This window comes from Triticum aestivum, chromosome 3B (assembly GCF_018294505.1).
Source record: "Triticum aestivum cultivar Chinese Spring chromosome 3B, IWGSC CS RefSeq v2.1, whole genome shotgun sequence".
NCBI lineage: Eukaryota > Viridiplantae > Streptophyta > Magnoliopsida > Poales > Poaceae > Triticum > Triticum aestivum.
Genome location: NC_057801.1, coordinates 294,637,450 through 294,643,175, shown reverse-complemented (window position 1 = coordinate 294,643,175; position 5,726 = coordinate 294,637,450).

Below are 5,726 nucleotides of genomic sequence, written 5' to 3'. Positions count from 1 at the left end.
ACCAGAGTTCGAACCTCTCAAGGGTTTGCGGAGCCCAAAATCCAGCAATTGGCCCGTCAGGTAGGGGTGCGTCGGATCTTCTCTTCCATTGATCGATCCACCGCTACTCCGACACTTCCATGGCCGACACATGTCGGGCTCGCGCTGAGCGCTGGGCCACGATCGCTGCCCGCTTCGCTCAAACGGCACAGGCGGGCGACGGTTGTCCTCGCCGTCCCCCATCACCGGCAGCGAAGGCCGCCACAGGCCCTACTGGCCACGAGCAGCAAGCTTCATTGCTGCACCCCTTTGTGCGCCGCGACGGGCGCACCGCCGCTCCATCGATGACTCCGGTCACCTCATCCTATCACACGCGTTGGAGCCTGACGAACACGTAGGCCGCGCTTCTCATGGCGCGGGAGCTCCTATGCTACTGCCCAGTCGAGACTTCTATGAGGAGTGGCTCGAACGCATCACCGAGCTCATCAGCGCAGCCAGAGACTCTACTGCGCCAGCCCGCTCACTGCCTCAGCAGCCGCCTGCTGCAGGCGATGTGGCTCATGGGGTGCCTCCTCCACCTCCAGTACAAGGCACCATCGTCGAGTCGAGGCGGGCGGTGCCACGGCGTGACCCGCAGCATCAGGCGCCCGCGCGCGAAGAAGCAAGCTGTCAAGTGGTGCAGCAGCCCCAAGAAGATGCACGTGCGCTTCCAGCACCTCCACGTCAAGACCATGTGCCACCTATGGTGGTGGCGTGCGAGCACCAAGACCAGGCTCCGCCACCATGACAGGCTCCCGTGACCACAGCAGGGTGCCGTGCGTTCACCTCGGAGCTGCGGAACGTCATCTGGTCGGGCAAGTTCAAGCCTGACCTGCCCCCATGCTAGGATGGCACCGCCGACCCAACCGAGTTCCTGCAACTCTATGAACTACTTATCGAGGCGGCCAACAGTGATGAGAAGATCATGGCGAACTGGTTCCCCATGGCCCTCAAGGACGGCACACACTCTTGGCTCTCCCTGTGGGGTCGGTTTCCTCCTGGAATGAGGTGCGCGACCGCTTCATCACCAACTTCCAGGGCACACGCGACTGCCCGCCGGCCGCGGGTGACCTACGACGCATCAAGCAGCACCTAGGAGAGACCTACAGAAGTACATCCAGCGCTTGAACAACCTTTGCCTCAAGATCCCTAAGGTGTTGGACGAGGCCATCATCTCAGCATTCACTGATGATGTCCGCGACATCAAGATGAAAGAGGAGTTCTCCATACATGAAGACCTCTGCACAGCCCTGGAGATGTTCAACATGGCAAACAAGTGCGCGAGGGCCCAGGAGGGACGCCTCTCCCTCCTCAAGCTCCTCGATGCAGATCCAAAAAACAAGAAGGCCAAGGCCAAGGACATGAAGGGGAAGGGACCGGCTGTACTCGCGGCCGAACCAGAGATGATGCGCGGCTGCGATCACCCTGAGTCATCCAAGGGCAGCTGCCCATACTCCGTCTTCCACAACGTGCATAGCCACAACAACAATTACTGTAAGGAGCTCAGGGCCCTCCGCGACGGGCGTCTCGGTCGACACCCCGAGCGCAACGATCGAGGCTACAATCGTGGAGGTGGCCGAGGTGGACGACGCTGGACATGCGCGACCATTGCGAGGAGTGGCGCGACCAGCCTCGGGAGGACCGCTGGCAAGGCCAGCCTCGTGAGGGTGCCTGCAGGGACCAGCCTCGCGAGGATCGGCCTCAGGGTAACACTGGTCTTCCTCCACTGCCTCCACCGCCATGAAGGAATGAAGACCACCACCAGGACAAGGGGGCTGCGGTCTTCCAAGAGCCTCATGCCATGGCCTGCATCTTGGGTGGCTCTCAGGCCCTAGCTTCTCGTTGGGCCTTCAAGCAGTTTGTGCGTGAGGTGAACACAGTCCTCCCCAAGCTCGAGGTGTCACACCCGCTTAGGTGGTCAAAGTACGCCATCACCTTCAACTCCTCCGACCAGCTCAAGTGCGCGTCCACGAATAGCACTCTCCGGAAGCTCTGCTCACCCATCATCAGCAACATACTCGTCAGCAAGACACTCAATGATGGCAGGTCAGGGCTCAATGTTCTCTCTGTCCATACATTCAATAGGCTCCAAGTGCCATACCACCAGCTCCAGCCTACAAATCCCTTCTCAGGAGTGACCGACGGCTCCACGCATCCAATCAGGCAAGTCCGCCTCCCTATCACCTTCTGCAAGCGCGACAACTACCACACCGAGCTCATCGATTTTGAGATCGCTGACATTTGCCTGCCATACAACGCCATCCTTGGGTACCCAGCCCTAGCCAAGTTTATGGCGGCGATGCATCACGGCTACAACGTTCTCAAGATGCCAGGGAGCGGCGACATCATCATTGTCACCGGCGAGAAAAAGGACGCGGTGTGCTCTCTCGTGCGTGCCTACCAAGCTACAGCAGTCGAGAACCCTGAAGACAAGGGTGATGCCCTCCCTCCGGAGGTCGCCCCCAGGACAAAGAAGTAGATGCTGGGCCAGGGATCTCAGGAGGAGGCATCTCCTGATGGTGCCATGTTGAGCCTCGCGTCTATGGATGGGGCACCTTCACCTATCGCATAGGAAGGCGCGTCCGGCGCCCCTCTTAGGTTGGGCTCGAGGGCTCTCCTATGGAGGGCCTCTGACCTAGCCAAGGTCACGAGGGAGCCGCTCGACCACCATGTGGAGGCGTGCTTCAGCGCATGCTTCCGAGGGGAGAGCACAGGGCATGAGGCACCAGGAGCTCAGGAATTCATTAGCAAGGCAGTCAGGGAGATTCATCATGCAAGGGCTCTTCCTGGCGATCGCCACCCACCACCAGGCGCGGCTCCTTGCCCTGGTGAGGGCGAGGAGTTCGATGTCTGCATTGACATCCCAGGGCTCAATAGGGCCACGTTTCAGGAGCTCTTCTGGCGGTCCCGTGTCGGTCGATGCGAGGGTCCCCCCTCATAGCTATGTTCGCATGCCCTTCGGCCTGCTGAGCGCGTCTATCGCCTCTTAGCGCTGCATGCGGGATGTCCTGGCATCTTGGGAGGCTAGGCATCAGGCGATCCTGGCGGAGATGGAGATGGATCCTCACGAGCCCATCAGCCCCCTAGAGCCCCTCGAGGCTCAGGGCCAGGGTGGCTCTTAAGGAACAACTTCAGCAGCGCGCACCTCCTTCTACCCTGACATTTCTTCAGCAACGGTGCCAGGTCACATCTTCTAGTTAGTTCAGTTTGTGGCGCCCCTCGGGCTGCACTATCCCCAAGTCGCGTGGGTCTGTCCCTGCGGCAGGTATCCTTGTTGCATCCATCAAAACTAGTTTACCATCCCCGACGAGTTGACTTAAAATTATAAATTGCATGTTCACGCTTCATCGCCAATAAAGTCTCACGCCCTTGCGAGCCCACCCACGACCGTCTCATGATTAAGGACTAGCACGTCTTTTGTGCTCGGATCCGTCCCTGCAACGTTGCTAACCTAAGAGGCTGAGCTCTGGCTCACGGGCCAGCTCCCGTGTTCGTCACCTCCCATGGCCCCTGGTGCCTTGTTCTCGCATGAGGTAATCGCGGGCGGATGAGTGAGGGCGCGCTACTTGGTGTCTCGTCACCATTGGAGCCGCGCGCTGGTTCTTTTTCTTTAGGACCTTTGCATTAGAAGACAGGGCATGGCGACTATGCTTGGGTCCGTCCCTGCAGCATCGATAAACCCAACGGCTGAGCTCTGTCTGGCGGGCCGGCCCCGTTCATGTCACCTCTTGGGGTTGTTGGTGTCTGGCCTTCTCATGCAATAACCTCAGGAGACTAACTCGGCGCAGGTTGCCTAACCATCTGGCAGGACTGACACAAGTGTTCCCAATCAAATTCAGGCGCAACCCGCCTTGAGGTAGGGCCTTGTCAGTCCCACATTGGCTCACGAGTGCCCATACACACCTCCTCGATCCCTGTCGTGCAAGCCATGTGTCAAGGCAGGGCTGTACACACCCCGGGGGCTTCCCTTAGAGGGAGCCCCCTCCCATGCACCAGTGGAAGCACCATGCTCCGCGCTGGCAGTCGACTCTTCCGAGGAGCGGTTATGCCCATGCATGAGCGGAAGCGCCATGCTCCGTGCTGGTGATAAACAACTGAGGGTGGCCTCGCGGCTGCAGCAACTTCAGGGAGCCTCCGGGCTCAGTGCTTAGTCTCACCAGCGCTGGTCTCCCTCAGGAGGGTTGCACGAGGGGGCTGGGATACGCTCAGGTCAGGCCTGGCATACGACACCCTGCTAGGTCCCACATACCTGGTCTTCGCGCGCTCCTCCTAAGCAAGAGCTCAGCGAGTAATTGTTTTATGGTCTGTTCGTACGTCAAGGGGGACTCCTGAGCATCGCACCTCAGGAGCCTAACTGGCCGCGTAGCCCCTCACCCATTGGTCTCATCCTAGCGATCCGGACAACCCAATGGCAGCTGAGGTATGCGCGGGGCCGGGCCCTGCCGACGCGGAACATCAAGCCCTACTATCGCACTCCCTTCCCCAAGTTGTTCGTATGTCAAGGGGGACTCCTGAGCATCGCGTCTTAGGAGCCTAACTGGCCACGTAACCCCTCACCCCTTGGTCTCGTCCTGGCGATCCGGATGACCCAATGGCGGCTGAGGTATGCGCGGGGTCGGGCACTATCGATGCAAAACGTCAAGGCTTGCTCTCGCACCTCCGTCCCCAAGCTGTTCGCACTTCAAGGGGACTCCTGAGCATCGCGTCTCAGGAGCCTAACTAGCCACGTAGCCCCTCACCCCTTGGTCTCATTCTGGTGATCCGGATGACCCAATGGCGGCTGAGGTATGCGCGGGGCCGGGCCCTGCCGACGCAGAACGTTAAAGCAAACGGAAAAGAGATCATGAAACCTAAGCAAATTATTACAAAACACATTGATCCAAGCATAAGTTCTTACGCCTCCACGAGGCATGGTTCATGTTGCAGAATAAAACTAGGGCGAAGCACCGCCGCCGAGCTCCCTCTTCAGCCTTGGATGCCGCCATCACCCGCGTGCGGAGTCCCGTCGTCAATGATGTCACCGTCATCCTTGCCCTCAGCGCCCGCCGCGGGACCAACGGTGAGGAACTTCCCCAGCAGGGCCTCCACTGGACCTTTCACGGCATCAGCAGCAGTGGCGCAGGAGTCGGGCTCCACGGGCTCGAGCAAGGCGGTGAAGTCTATTTTCATTCTGGGAACGGGGGTCCCCAGACTTGCCTGGTGCGGCCTACGGCGTGGCTCAAGCAGTGGCCCAGTACGGCCCGTCTACATCGACCCAAGCTCAAGATCCTCGCGAGGGGCCAAGCCTTGCAGGGTGGACGACGCAAGGCTTCCTTAGGGGCGGCCTCACTAGGCAGGCTCGCGAGGAGGGGGAGAGACAAGGCAAGGAGTACCTCGCGAGGTGCCCATGAAGCAAGCCATGAAGATTGAGACCACGCGGGCGCCAGCCTGTGCAGTGTCCTCGTTTCCTCTTTGGTGCAAAGGGGGCAAGCGCATGCGTGGACTACCGAGGCATCAAGAAAAGGTTACCATATCGGTGCGACGAGACCAAGACCAGCAGGGCGGCAGGACGGAGGTGACCGTGGAGCCCAAGACGGTGTCATCGCCAGTGCCTTTGGTAGTCGAGGACCAACTTTAGTCAGGATAGCTTGTACTAGCTGTTCCCCTTCAAAATGGCCGTTGTTGGCTCCCTTCCCGCTCAATATTTGGGAAGAGGACCAAGGCCTCTA